This window comes from Bombyx mandarina, chromosome 08, assembly GCF_030267445.1.
Source record: "Bombyx mandarina strain Sakado chromosome 08, ASM3026744v2".
NCBI lineage: Eukaryota > Metazoa > Arthropoda > Insecta > Lepidoptera > Bombycidae > Bombyx > Bombyx mandarina.
This window is the reverse complement of record NC_143215.1, coordinates 5,676,134-5,691,971: the sequence shown is the minus strand read 5'-3', so window position 1 is coordinate 5,691,971 and position 15,838 is coordinate 5,676,134. Positions and strand designations below refer to the sequence as shown.

The 15,838-nt window shown below is 44.9% G+C and overlaps 1 protein-coding gene across 2 annotated transcripts in view; it reads left to right on the top strand.

Moving 5' to 3' along the window:
* The first annotated feature begins 13,342 nt into the window (after positions 1 to 13,342).
* The window catches only part of LOC149502485 (uncharacterized), a 166,769-nt gene continuing 164,273 nt past the window's right edge, over positions 13,343 to 15,838 (top strand). For both annotated transcript variants that reach the window (XM_089729044.1, XM_089729043.1), the window contains exon 1: positions 13,343 to 13,636. The gene's annotated coding sequence lies outside the window, so the exon portion shown is untranslated. The remainder of the gene's footprint in view (positions 13,637 to 15,838) is intronic.

Here is a 15,838-nt window from a genome sequence, read left to right as displayed (position 1 = left end):
TAGTCGGATCCCCCGGATCCACTCTCGGTGCTTTTAAGCTCTTCAAGCGCCAGTCAACGTCCTCGTTGAAGTCGTCGATTACGACGAAAAGCTCGACGAGCGAACTAACCCAGAGATACAGCCCACTGAGTTTCCCGAAGGATCTTCTTAGTGGTTCTTGATTCCGATCCGGTGGTCTATTCTGCGAAACACTGTTCTTGTAGGTCTAATTGCAATTTCTCTGAGGTTGAGCCCGTGATCTCGCCCACCCGTGCGCACGTAGCTGGAATAGCCACTTAAGTTACTAACAAATAGGTAGGGACGGAAAAAAAACAACGACTTTATGTTTCTTGTTTATGTTTATATAACAAATATTTATACAATTTTAAAATGATCGGTTGGAGCGTCTGGGTCTACGGAGGGACTTTGCTTCTCTCTGTATTTTGTACCGTATGTTTAATGGTCGAGTGCTTTGAGGAATTGTTTGAAATGAATCCATCATCTCGTTTTTACGATCGCACCGCCCGCCACTGGAGTAGAATTCATCCATACTACCTGGAGCCACTGCGTTCATCATCATGGGCGACGGTAACCACTCACCATCAGGTGGGCTGTATCCTCGTCTGACAACAAGGGCAATAAAAAAAAGAAGATATTTTATTACCTACTCAATAATTGCGGAGAGCCCAAATTAATTTGATAATCTGTTAAACTTTTAGCCCTTTAGAAATCGATCCTCAAAGGTTCTAAAACGCATCTCTGGATTGGTATTAAAAATAATGAGTTTTAAACTACATACAAATTGTAAGGTAAATTTTTAGAACACAAAGTTCTGTAACGTATCCCATAGTTGTCATTCGATGCAGTAACCCTGGGCGAGGCGAGGTAATAAATCGTGGATTATCACAAACAAACCGAAAGATTTGCCGATTCATCGACATTTATTATTCAGTTCACCAAGTAAATATTTTTCTTTTCCGAATCTTTTACGGTCATGGAAAACTCTTGAGATATTCGTGAAAGCGTGGATTTCTGTTACGGACGGAGTCATAGTTCCGGTTCGAATGTTGGATTATCTTCAATAGAATACGATACGATTGATACGAAAATACGATACAGATATAAGCAGGAGAGTGGTATTTTGGTAGGTTTACTGGTGGTAGGACCTCTTGTAAGTCCGCGCGGGTAGGTACCACCGCCCTGCCTATTTCTGCCGTGAAGCAGTAATGCGTTTCGGTTTGAAGGGTAGGGCAGCCGTGGTAACTATATTGAGATCTTAGAACTTATATCTCAAAAGGTGGGTAGCGCATTTACGTTGTAAATGTCTATGGGCTCCAGTAACCACTTAACACCAGACGGGCTATGACCTCGTCCACCCAACAAAAAAATAAACTTAATAATATAAAATAAAAAAGGTGGTACTGAAGAAGAAGAAGAAGGGTCGTCGTACCCCCTTTCGGGGGTACGGAACGGGCCTCGGGGCAATCCCCACTGCCCGGGACGAAGCTCCCTGCCACATAGGGCAGGGGTGATATAGATGCAGGACGAGATGGGAGGGGACTGTTCGCAGCGTGCTCGGCACACTCACATCGACAAAATGAATAAATACTTAAATATAATACGATGGGCTTGTTATTTTCCTGGGTGGAGTGATGCCCGCGGAGGAGTCACCCCGGCGCCGGCTGCTGTCCTCTGCTTCCTACGTTTTTTTTTTTTTTTTTTTTTTTTTTTTTTTTTTTTTTTTTTTTTTTTTTTTTTTTTTTCCTCTAACTACTAAACTATAAACTAACTAAAACTAATCTAACTAACTATACTAACTATTTACAACTACAAAAAACAACAGTCAGCACCGTGGGGCCCGCCACCGGCCCCATGCCGCGGCCCCACCTCTACAAGTCAGAGGGGGAGCCGCGGCACTAGTTTGGCGCTCACCCGCTAATGGCTCCCCAGAAGGGGAAGACCGTCGCGGGGAGGGACCGACATAAATAAATCACTCCCCTTAAGGGGGAGTGGTCCACCCAAACGGGCGGTAGAAATGGGTCCCCATAGGGGGGCACCCCAACAGTGTGGGGGGAGATGAAGAGTGTGGACAGCTCAGTCCCATGGGGGCACTCATTATGAGCACTCCCATATCACTCCGGTTAAGCCGACTATCTTACCATAGCCGGGGGTTCCAGTAGCTCCCTTGGTAGCGCCTGACCATCAGGTGGTCTGGCGTGCAAGGGAGCTATATTGTGGAGATGCTCGTGGGGTCCACCGTCAGCCCGCTCGTACATATTACGAGCTAGCCTCCGGATGAACTCCTCGAGCGACTCCACATCTAGATCCCGGGCGATTACGTCATTTCTGACGTAACGCCCTGCTCCGACTATCGTGCGAAGAGCCAGATTCTGCTGGGCCTGCAACTTCACCCGCATGATCTGCGGGATGAGGTGATACCAGGCCGCAGCTGCGTACGTGATACGGGAACGAACATACGTCTTGTAAATGCCGAGTCTAGTCCTGGTCGGCAACCTGGAGGCCAACACCGGCCGGAGGAGAAACCTCGCATAGCGGGCGGCCGCCAACGCCGACTTGGCGTGGGCGGTCATCCTCAAACTCCGGTCGATATTGACTCCCAGGTATCGGACACTGGGCCTAAACTCGACATTGACTCCACGGAGACTGAGCTGTCCTGGGACGGCTCTTGTGCGGACCGGACCGAAGAGGATAGCCGCGGTCTTCCCCACGTTGACCGCGACCCTCCATCGGTCCAGCCACTGGGGCAGTAGGTCCAACAGCCTCTGCATCCTCGAAATGGCCGCAGAGGGGAAATTAGAGGACGAGAAGTAGGCGCTGTCGTCGGCAAACAGCGCCAACTTCACGTCGGCTTCCCACGCTTGGAGGTTGCCCTCAAGCGTGGGAATGTCGTTGGTGTAGAGAGCGTAGAGGACTGGTGCCAGGACGCTTCCCTGGGGAACTCCGGCCGTGACTGGGCGCACCGACGACTTTGCGCCCTCGACCGCGACAAGGAAGGATCTTCCCTCCAGGTACGACCCCAGCAGTCGCACATAGGCGTGCTGGAGGTCCGTGTTCTGCAACAGCTTGTAGATCAGTCCCGCATGCCAGACACGGTCGAAGGCCTTCTCGATATCGAGAAAGACTGCGGCCGTGTACTGGCGCGCGTTGGACCGATCCGCCAAGTGGTGCATAACGCGGACCAATTGCAGCGTTGTCGAGTGACCGCTGCGAAACCCGAATTGCTCGGGTCTGAGAAGGATGTGCGGCGACACCCTTCTCAGCAGCAGCCGCTCGAACAACTTGCCCATATGCGACAGCAGAGTGATCGGACGATAACTGGAGGGATTTCTCCTATCCTTGCCGGGTTTGGGCAGGGCAATAACCTTGCCCAATTTCCAAGTTCCCGGGAAGTGTCCTGTGGACAGAATGGAATTGAACAGTCGTGTCATGCATGACACGACCGTTTCGGGGAAGTGGAAAAATGCGAGGGAGGGAATACCGTCCTCGCCCGGCGCCTTGCGCCTCTTCATCCGCTTGATGGAGAGGCGCAATTCACTGGGAGTGATGAAATCACCATCTCCCAACGGTGGCACCGGGGAGGAGAGTAGGCTTGCTACGCTCTCTTCCACCGATTGGTGGAATGCGGCCTCTGAGGGTGCAGAGTTATTTGGAGCGAACTGCCGCTCCAGCATTACGGCCAGGACATCGGCGCGGGCCTGAGCCGAGAAGCATCGGTTGCCCCTCTCGTCCACGAGTGGACAAGTCGGGGCAGGCCGATTTGAGAGCTGGCGGCAAAGTCGGTGGAGGGACACGGACGAGGGGTCCTCACGGGCCTCCTCGATCCGTTCCTCCCACGCATAGCCCCGATAGGAGCTAATCTTCGCCGCCAACTCCGCTTCCAGCTCATTAAGCTCGCGCTTGATCCTGGGACAACGAGTTGTCGCCCAGAGCCTCCTCAGGCCCCTCTTCCGGCGAATAATCGCTTTCAGATGGGCCGGGAGTATACCTCTGAGCCCGCCGCTGGGCACAAGAGTCGTCGCCTGGTCGATCGCTCCCCTGATGGAATCGACAAGGCGGACTGCCGCGTCGTCGACCCCCTCAGGGGTGTTGGGGTCCTGAATTGCGGGAAGGTCGACTAGGCGTCTCTTAAAGAGCTCCCAGTCGACCTTCGGTCGTAGGGGCGAGGTCGCAACCCGGGTGAGCCCCATTCCCAGTGTGACCAGGATAGGGAGATGGGGGGTACCCAGGTCGTACAGTGCCTCAATAGTTAAGGGGCACCGTAACCCCTTATGAACGCACACATCCAACACGTCGGGCTGGAGTTGCGCGGCGGTCGGAATGTGCGTGGGTTCGTCGGGGCCGACCACAGAGTAGTCGCCCCTATCGGCATCTTCTAACAGCCGCCTGCCCACTGCTGAGTTCAGTCGGGAGCCCCACGCGACGTGCTTCGCGTTGAGGTCCCCGACCAGCAGAGCTGGGCGGCTGTCGCAATTCAGGACCCGTCTTATGTCCCCGGGGTGAAAATCAGGCCCCGGGGGTCTATACGCGGCATAAACCCGCATATCTCCCCCCGAGGTGTGGATCCTCACACCGATCGACCTTGTCGATGTGAAGGCCAGCAAATCCAACTGATCATGCACCACGTCTCGCCTGACGAGCGCCGCAGTGCCCCTGAACGGCGTCCCGGCAGGACTCACCTCGTCACGTCGGTACATGAAGTAGTTTGGAATCCTGAACACATCCCGAGGACGTAGCTTGGTCTCCCCCAGGAGCACAACCTCGGGGTTGTACTCCCGGGCGAGAACCAAGAGATCGTTCTTGCGGGTTTTTACCCCGCCGGGGTTCCAATAAATGATGCGCAGTTCCTGGCTAGCCATTGAACTGCGCAATCATTCGGTAGAACCCCGACAAGAGAGCCCCGAAAGGGCTGGCTCCCGAGGCGATCTCACGGATCACTCCGGAGACCACCTCGGACAATTTCTCCCAGAGCGCGAGGAGCCATGCAGCAAAGCCGGCAGGTTGTGAGGCCTGCCGACCGCTGCGCTGCTCGCGCTGAGGGCGGGGAGGAAGAGGGGGCTGAGATGTATCCGGCTGGGTCTGAGGCAAAATTTCCCCAGGCTCAGGCAATGGATCGTTGGCTTGGTTCTCGATCGTTTGGGAAGGATTAATATCGACCTCCATAGTTGTAGAATTTGGTGCAAATGGTGCAGATAGAGGGGGGACTTCAGCTACAAGTAATTGTTTTTGGAGCTTTCTTCTTTCTTTTTTCTTCCTGTTCTTTATTTTATTTTTTAGGGCCTTTTGGTTTTTATTTGCTGGCTGTGATAGACTGGCAGCGACAGTACTGCGGGGGGCAGGTTGGGGTTTAGGACCCTGCCGCGGGGTATTGGCTTCTGCCATCAGCGTTGCCGCTGACGGCTTGGCCTCCACCACAACGGCTGGGTGGATGATCAAGGACTGGGGAGGGGGTTGGGGCTGGGAGGATTTCCCTTTCCCTTTCCCCTTCCCCTTAGGAGCTTGAGATGAGGACGGGAGTACCGGAGCCGGATGCAATTCGGCCCGTGGGGCCCGAGGTACCGGAGGGGGAATGGCGACTCCCATCATCCTTGCCCTTCTGCGAAAGACCGGGCACCGTCTGTCGACGGCAGTGTGGTCCCTTCCGCAGTTGGCGCAAGAAAACGGGCCATCCCTCGGCCTCGGGCAGTCCGCTACTACGTGCTCTTCAGCACATCTAACGCAGCGGACCGCGCGGTGGCAGTTGGAGGATGCGTGCCCAAAGGCCTGGCAACGATGACATTGCGCAGGCCCTCGACCTGTACGCCATCCCTCCACTGCCACCCCCGGCAAGTACAGCAGCTCTTCAACTGCGTACAAGCGGGCGAGGTCGTCCTTGGAGAGGTGGTCCAAGGCCACGAAAAACACGCAGCCTGGCCTACCCCTCCTGGCCTCGATACATCGGGCATGCCGGGCCGGGAAGCCCAGCTCTCTTAGGGCCTGGGTTACGTCGGCCGCATCGGTATCGACAGGGAGGCCCCGAACGACTACCTTCGAAGGAATGTCCTCCGCCAGGGCGTAACAGTACCATTTAATGGCACTGTCCCTGGCAGAGACCTCCGATAGGTAGGCCTGGACCTCCCTGTACTCCTCGATCGACGACGGGAGAAATCGGAACCCGGCGCCGTAGGGTCGCGCCGAGGGAGCCCTGCCGAGCCGCTCCCTAATGGCCGCCATATGGCGAGGCCAATTAGGGAGGGCCTCCACTACAATTGGTGGGTGACGGCGTAAGTCCACCTGGGCACGACCCCTCGACCTCGGGGGAGGGGCAACTTGGGCTTGAATAGAGGGCCGTTTGGGGCCGGATGATTGGGATGCAGCCATTGCTGCATAGGATGTGGATGGTTTTGGTTGGGAGTGTTGTAATTGAGCAGCGTTATATGGATGGGGATGGGTAGCCTCAAGGTCCACGTACCTCGTTGATTCGAGGTTGCCTGCCGTGCTGCTTAGGGCAGGGGTACCTCGAGGCCGGACCGCTGGTATGGGAGATATGGGAGGTGAGGGGGAACGAGGGGGGGTTCTCAATTGCCTTTGGGCTTCCGCCGCCCTGGCAAGAACCCTTGGTTTAGGTATCGGTTTGGCAGGAGGGGAGGGAGAAGGGCTGCCACTGGGTAAGGGAGAAGAGGATGATGATGATGATGTGGCAGGGGAGGAGTTCTCGTCGCTGCCACTCTCTTCCTTGGACCGTGGTGACGGTCCAATCCTAGGGCGCTTATCACCCGCCCCAGATGAACCCTGGTCCGACCCGGACCTGGCCTTCCTCCGAGGCCGAGGTATCCCCGAGCGATCTGCCGGAATTGGAAAGGAACTTTCCCCCGACCCGATCCTCGGAGACCCCCGGGCCTCCGAAGAAGGTCCAGGCCTATTTGCCGGATCAGGGTCCATACGACCTGAGACAGGAATGAATGAAGGGCGGTGGGCAAAAATGACTGCCGCCGCTTTACGTCCCTTTCGGGATGGGCCGGGAGTGCTGATTATGGGCGGAGACGAAGCCCCACCAGGCATGATTTGGCTATCCTGTCTGGTCACGCGGTCATCAGTGCTCTCACTGGAAGGCCAGCCGTTGGATGAGTTATGTTGACCTATGTCACAAGGCCCTATCACCTTCCCGACGTAAGGTTGCAAATGGTGAAAGAAAAAGGAAGAAAATTTTACTAGTTAATGTAATAGCATAAAGTAAATTTAATAAAGTAAGGGAAAATATTTATATCAAATACTCTAATGTGAAGTGGGATTAAGCCGCCTTCTACTATCTAAATGAAAAATCTAATCTAAGTTTATAAGCTAAATAGACGAACACAACTTAAGACACAAGAATGGCCGCGCCTGCCGGCTCCAGGAGCGTGCTATTGTACCAAAGTTTATACTAGTAACTGTAATATGTATTTATAGATCTAACTATCTTCAGAATTAACTGGAAACTATCAAAATAAGGAATAATTAAATAAATTAATACATACTAACCGCCTATCTAATTATAATAGCAACGGAATTATTTGAAAATGATATTAATTATAATAAGTAGCAATAATAAAACCTAGAAATCTACAATTTAAGTACATTAAGAAAACAAGAAACAAAAAGTTCAATAAAGAGTAACAGTGGCAACAATAAGGGCACGGAAGGGGGCCGGGGTCCGATCCCTCAGTCCGATGGCTCACAGGGCCGAAGACCCCCGATTCAAGATCTCAAAACGAGTTTTGAGATCAATAAACCGAGAGGACCACAGCCGAGGGGACCACAGGCATCAGAATCACACCACCAACTTCATTAACCGGCACTGGGCCTCGCCAACTGTTCTAAATTATAACTAAATATGTAAATCTAATAAAATAATATTATACAGAACTACTTACCAAAAACAACACGACTGGAACCTAGAAAGCATGCAACCGTCGGTGATTCTACAAATAATAAGGGAATGCAATAGGGACAACTTATGACAGGTGGTCGGTATGCCAGATTATACTAATTTATGAAGTAAAATTAAAATTATTTGGTAAACAAAAAAATATAACATCAAATGTGGGTAGAATTGAAAAAAAAGGTATAAGTACGCTATGTAATTAAATTTTGTTTGAGCAATTGCTCCTATTAGCTATCAGATAAGGAAACTATTATATGTATTATAAGGAAGTTAACTAATCTATTGTATTAATTGTATATAAATGGACGAATAATTTAATTTAAGATTAATAAAAAAAAAAAAAAAGCGAATTAAATCAATCAATATACAGTATGAATATAGAAATTTACTAGGACAACAATCAAATAATGAATTAAACTAAACTAAAACTAACCCACCTGTAAGGGCTCCGATGCCGCAACCCTGTGAAAGGATTGGCCTGTCGGGTGTTAGTAGCAGCCCCTCCTAACCCCGAAGGGTAGGGGAGGACTGGGAATAGACACGGGCGGCCAGACTCGATGGCGCTCACGAAAACCGATTTTTATCACTAGATAAAATGGCTTCGCAGCTTTCACAGGCTGATCTACACCTACCCGCAATTAACCAATGTTAAGGAATAGATGGTGTCGATCACTTACCTGTTCCCGGGTCCTTCGTCTCACTGTTCGGGGTGTTTCCACTCCGAAACAGCAACTCCAGATGAAACACTCTCACACTTGGGCACACACAATCGCACAGCACAAACAATAGGGGCCACTTAGCACTGGTGTCCCGGGCAAAAAGGTGGTACTGACCCATACTATCTTACATACACCCTAACACCAGTATACTAGTAGTATACTAGTATACATTTGAGTGCCTAAAATGAAAAACCTATTACAATAAATAATTGAATTTCTCTCCATTCAAAAGCTTTATTTTTTTTTTGTTAATCGTTTGATTAAATTATTTTTGAATATCAAATATAACTATATGTTATAGATTTAGATCATGTTTAAATTATGTACCAAAAATTAGAACGGACGATAATTATTTTCTTTGAAAACTTAAAATTACCTAGTCATAGTATACGAATATACAATGACACTGCCAGGTATAATTTTGAATGTCGTTAAAACTTTGTCCTATAAAACATTAAGCCTTGATGAAGTGTTGGCGGAATATTACAAAACCCAAGGCCAGTCTGATACTAAAAGACGTGTTTAGAAAGAATATCAATCAATTTTCTTTAAATTATTAATGGAGTTGTGTAAAATGCACGGAGCTTACATAGTTGGGCAGTCATTTCTTTAGTTTTCACGAATCTTAGATACAATTCTTATATATATTTTTACTATTGAATGTCTCATCATCTTTATTTAAAACTAGCTGGGTCCCGCGATGTTACCCGCGGTTATTGTCGTACCGGGTAACACCGCGGGGCGAAGCTAGTCTAAAAAATAAGCCTCAGTTACTCCTTATATTATCAGCTACCAATCAGTGAAGGTCCCGTTAAAATCGGTTCAGGCTTTTCAAAGATTAGCCGGAACAGACAGACAAAATAAATAAAAAATATGTTATTTAGTAAAAAGTGTTTATTTTATTATTACAAACAGACACTCCAATTTTATTTATTTGTATAGATATTCACACGACACGAAAACCGTAATGGATTCGGAGCGTTGGAAATTAAAAGAAAAATTACCGAAAGCTTAAAATATAATTTTTTGCCTACTTATTGCTAGTAGTCTCGAGGGACTATGCTAGCTTCACTAGACGTGTAGGCAAACTCACGGAGCTCAATCTGGAGACTTTGCTAACATTAGCTCTAGCAAGAAAAATGGTACCTACGCTGAATCTGCCACCGGATCGGAACCGCAACCCACTAAGATCCGGGGAAACTCAATGTCTTTGAGTTAATTTTCTTGACGAACCCTTTGTCGCGTTCGACGGGTTCCATAAAAACGGTGACCGGGTTTTTTAAGTAGTAGCGTATGTAGTTCAGACTTCTAATTATTGCTTTATGGTAAACATTAGCCGTAATAGCCCGCTGCTGATCATCTTTTGAGTATGTTACTTTTTCTTCTACACTTTTTTTATTTTATTTTAGTTTATTCACATTTCAATTAAACAATTGTACAAAGTCGCATATTTTATTACGGGCACAAGAACATTCTTCTTCCAAGTCACGTGATCTATAACGTAATCAATAAAATTAAATGTAAGTTATACCTAGTCAGGTCATAAGTATTGTCACACAGTAAAAACTTTTCTTTTAGAATGCTGGCCACAAAAAAGTTTATTGAATTCGAATTTCGAATTGTTCATGAAAATACAAATGTATACTTTTAGAATTTTACTCATTTTTAAATATGGAGTGGACGCTTAAAGAAGACCGTGTTGCAGTTATTGCGTGCATCGTTGCGGTTACGCGCCAATTCAAATTTTTAACATACTGAAAAATTTTAATATAACCAAAAGATTCGTTTATCGTACCATCAAACGATACAATGAAGACTCTAGTGTAGATGACAGGTCAACAAGTGGTCGCCCTCGGTCTGTTAGGACTCCAGCAGTGATAAAAGCTGTGAAGGCGCGAACTCAAAGAAATCCCAAACGTAAGCAGAAACTGTTGGCCCTTCAGATGGGGTTAAGCAGAACCACGGTGAAAAGGGTGTTAAATGAAGACTTAGGGCTTCGGGAATATCGAAGAAAAACAGGACATCGTTTGAATGCTCGTCTAATGGACCTGAGACTGAAGAGATGCCGCGCTTTGTTGAAGCGGTACGCGGGAAACAAATATCGGGAAATTCTTTTTTCGGATGAAAAAATTTTTTTTTTACCGTAGAAGAGAGCTACAACAAACAAAATGATAAGGTGTACGCACACAGTAGTGAAGAAGCGAGCAACCGTATTCCGCGTGTCCAACGAGGTCATTTTCTATCCTCGCTCATGGTATGGTTGGGAGTTTCTTATTGGGGCTTAACAGAGGTACATTTTTGTGAGAAAGGTGTAAAAACGAATGCAGTTGTGTATCAAAATACAGTCCTAGTGAACCTTGTGGAACCTGTTTCTCATACCATGTTCAATAACAGGCACTGGGTATTCCAACAAGATTCGGCGCCAGCTCATAGAGCGAAGAGCACACAAGACTGGCTGGCGGCGCGTGAAATCGACTTCATCCGGCACGAAGACTGGCCCTCCTCCAGTCCAGATTTGAATCCGTTAGATTATGGCAACACTTGGAGGAAAAGGCGTGCTCAAAGCCTCATCCCAATTTGGAGTCACTCAAGACATTCTTGATTAAGGCAGCCGCCGATATTGACATGGACCTCGTTCGTGCTGCGATAGACGACTGGCCGCGCAGATTGAAGGCCTGTATTCAAAATTACGGAGGTCATTTTGAATAAACTTTAGTGTCATAAGAATCTATGTTTTGTTAAGTTCATTTTGGTATATGAATGGTTACATAATGAATAAACTTGTTTCAATTATTTTACATTAAACATGTGACAGAATTTATGACCTGACTAGGTATATGTTTTTCGTACAGCACAATTTATTCTCAAATACCCATCTCAATCTTATAAAACGCCATGGTGCAGTTAGACAAAAATGAAAAACCTTACAGAAAATCCTAGAGTATTTATATGTATGTTGCACATATTTGATCAATTTTTATGCATGTCTGTAGTTTCCCAATCATTTATATTATCAGTTGGTCAATATATTTACGCCCAAAGCTTTATAAGCCCGAAATGGATTGCCTAGGCTCGTTTGGACTTAGTACCGAATTACAATTAAACTTATTACTTTTATAATTGCGTGTTTACCAGTAGTGAAATATTATCACCATTGTCACGACAATGTGTCATTTAATCGGAAACTGTAGGCTGTTTCATACTTCGGTAATGGCGGGGAAAGTAAAGTTCCGATTTAAATTGTTCTAATATTTGTTAGTGTTTAAGAATTTTACCATTAGCAGAATTTCAGTGATCAGTTTTCGAAAAAATGATTTCCAGGTAGAGTGTGAGCTTTTCGTGCCTTTTGGAGAAAAGTATTATTTACAAACGACCTTGACTGGAAATTGAATTTGAATTATAGGTTATTCAGAACCACCAAGCACTCAATCAGCGAGGTAACGAGGTCCGATTTATTTCGAATACCATGAATGACCCTATAATTGCGGGTGGGTACCACCACCCTGCGTATTTCTGCCATGAAGCAGGAATGCGTTTCGGTTTGAAGGGTGGGGCAGCCGTTGTAACTGTAACTATACTTGAGACCTTAGAACTTATATCTCAAGGTGGGTGGCGCATTTACGTCGTAGATGTCTATGGGCTTCAGTAACCACTTAACACCAGGTGGGCTGTGAGCTCGTCCTCCCATCCTAAGCAATAAAAAAATTAAAACTTGTACCGGCTATATGTCACAGATTATAAAAAACATTTCTATTAAAATCTGCCATTAAAATAATGTTATACATATTATAAATATACCTTTTGAATAGTCTAGCATTGAACAAGGTTGGTCACTGAAACATTGTGTCAAGGTGAATTATCTTCTATGAAACATTGATCGATCAAGTTTCCCTCGTTCCATTTAGACTTTATTTGGACAAGTTCGGACTTTGTTTAAGTTTTCTTATTTATGTACGATCCGTATAGTGACCTATAATTAAGAAAACAATATTGAATTACTCTGAACCGAACAGCGATTCTTCGTTTTTATCTGTTTGTCTTTTTCAATTACCGTTTGATTGATCGAGGTTTTGCTTTTTGGGTTATAAAAATCGCCCCTCCTCTCTATTGATCTTCAGATAAACGAAACTAATGAAAGAATAAACTGACCGATTATAATCTTGGATACTACTCCTCATTAAAGGAAGTTGTATAAGGCATATTGGAATGTATTTTTGCAACTGATAGGTGGTCGTTCTTTATTTTTGAAACTGATTTTTATTGGTGGTAGGACCTTTTGTGAGTCCGCGTGGGCAGGTACTACCGCCCTGCCTATTGCTGCCGTAAAACAGTAATGCGTTTCGGGCAGCCGTTGTAACTATACTAAGATCTTAGAATTTATATCTCAAGGTGGGTAGCGCATTTACGTTATAAATGTCCATGGGCTCCAGTAACCACTTAACACCAGATGGGCTGTGAGCTCGTCCACCCATCCAAGCAATAAAAAAAAATTGCGACAAAATTCAAATCTCGTATAAATTTGGTATCCACTTTTTTGTGCGCGGAATTTTTTTTTTTTTGTTAAACTTTACTCATTAAAACTCAAACCGCGCAAAAAACGTACAAGAACACAAAAGATCACCGGAAAATTAACGGCCAACGTCCGAAAACACTACCGGAAAAACTTTTCGGAGCTTCATGTCTGAAACCGCCTACACTGTGTAAAGTCGAAGCTTTCCGTCGCTTTCCTCTTCAGTCGAATCCCGAACGCCGTTGCGTCCGCCCGTGTCGCGACGCTATCCGTTCGCACACTAAATTTTTAATATCCATCGGAACTGGGCTGCAAACTAAATCGTGTCTACTGTCAATTTCGGATTTAGTACACCTTGACGGTTAGTGTGAATGTGAAACTTTCAATTTGGAACGCTCGGATGACAGTCGGCCAGCGTGAAGTAGTTTTTGCGATTTTTCTATATTTGCAACTTGTTTGAAGTGAGTCCAGGCTTCTGGGTGAGCGTCCTGTTCTATATTCTTAAAGGTAAGGGCTCTAGCATATTTCAACTTTTTCCTTCCATAGGGTTGAAGTGCTTTTAAATGCACACACATTATGATAATTGAAAAAAGTAATTCATTAACAGAAAAAAAAACAAATATTAGTAATTAAAATTAAAGTAAATACTAACTGAATTTAATTCATGGTATTGATGATACTTTTTTTAATTTATTCTGTAGCGAGCAATCAAATATTCAGTTTGGTTTTAGGAAACGCTTTTGCTTAATTTATTAATAATTAATCGAGTTGGAGAGAACCGAATCGTGCAATTAAAGAAATTAGTAGATAAAAATATAATAAAACCTTGTGATGCTAGACGCCGGCAAGCTATGCAAAGGTATATTATTATGTAATTTTACTTTTTACTTTACATGCTTTTAATTGACAGAAAATAAACCTTTAATGATTTTTTTGTTGGACCAATAGCATACCAATTTATTTTTAATTTTATTATTGGTACAGAGTATTGTGAACCCATACGAGCTATGTACCTAAATCCTATCTATTTATAGCGCTAGAAAGCGCGATTAAATATACGTTAAACATTTCGACTGCTTCTATTTGTTGTTCCTTTTGTAGACAGCGAGCATGGAGCCCAGCTGGGGTAAGTGGTCACCATCGCTCAAAGTCGTCGGCAAAGATAAGGCCACAGCTAAGCCTCTGCTTGCCAATGAGGATTATTCTCGAATCTCAGTTGAAGAAGAACACGTCATAACATTTCGATCTGATTCCTGACTTAAACTATAAGTCAGGTCTCAAACTAGGTGATGGCATTCACGTGGATTCTAGTAGCCTATTAGACAAGGAAGCCTAATTAATCTCATTGACCCGACGACGTTAAAATTTTGTTGCATCTTATGGGAATGAATTAGGTATAACATACAACAATTTATATGACTAGAGTGAAGTATGATTAATTCTACATGAAAATAAAATCCAAAGAGATGCAAAATATTAAATACAAATAGTTTTTTACAAAGGGCGGTTTTCCTTATGCCAATCAGGTGGATAATATCATATAAGGTAATAAATTAGCTGCAGTGTCCATAGTGATAGAAAAAATAATATTTATATAAATTTTACTATAATAATCAGGTGGCGTAAAAAGAATTGGATGGAATGTGTAAAAGAGGATATACATGCATACGAAAGAAAGGTTTGAGTGCGGAGATGACGTATGATAGGCCTAAAAGGAAAAAGAAGACATGCGACGACCCCACGTAGTGGGTGGGATAAGGTCAACAAGAAGAAATATCAATAATTATAATCAAAAATTTAAAGTAATAGTTTTATCTACCAAAAGGCAAGAGAAAAAGCCTTATAAGGAAGCAGTGTGAGTTCACAACACGACAGTAAGCACATAAAGTTTTAAATTCAACTCCTTCAATCTTGATTATATGATGCTAATTAATAGTGAATCACACTGTGATGCAGGGTTTTTATTTAATAAAAAATTACATTTTCAGTAAGTTTTGAACTCCTTTATAGTAGCATCAATCAATACGAACGGCGGGTGCTATGTTTGTAAGGTGACGGAAACCCCGAGGCCTTTACGAAGGAATATTGGAAAAGTAGTAGGCGGAATTCTCTGATTAATAATCGGACTGAATTCCGTATAAGATCCACTGACCCATCATTATCACAAACCGCAATCTAGGAGCATCTATCAATCTAGCAATCCCGACTATTTCTCGAACTTTGGGGTTTATGTATTACTAATGGTACAGATGTCATCAGTTGTTTCGCGCAACTCGGTTTGATCCCGAACTCTGACTGAATGTTAAAGGTAGTTCTATTGAAAACAGAAGAATATATATTATAATAATATATATTCTGTAAGCTAAGTGAGTTGACATGAAAATTGTATAGGTAATGATTTTGGAGGCGTTTAGCTGTAAACATTGATTTAGCGGATTTTTGCTCCAAAATTATGTTTAGTTAGGCACATGAACCATAAACAAGTTACGGATTTGTTTTCAGACGTTTTGGGAACGGTCGATGACGGTTATTCAAGAATAGAATATATGGCTAGGCGATTAACTATGAAACGTGTTATTTCCATTTGGAAAAAATCCCTGTTGTCGCATTATGATTTTTTCAAGACTCTTTTGTGGCTATCTGATCAGTAAATTTGTGTAAATTATTTTGTCGGTAATTATTTTATCACGACAGCATTTCAGGCTTGAA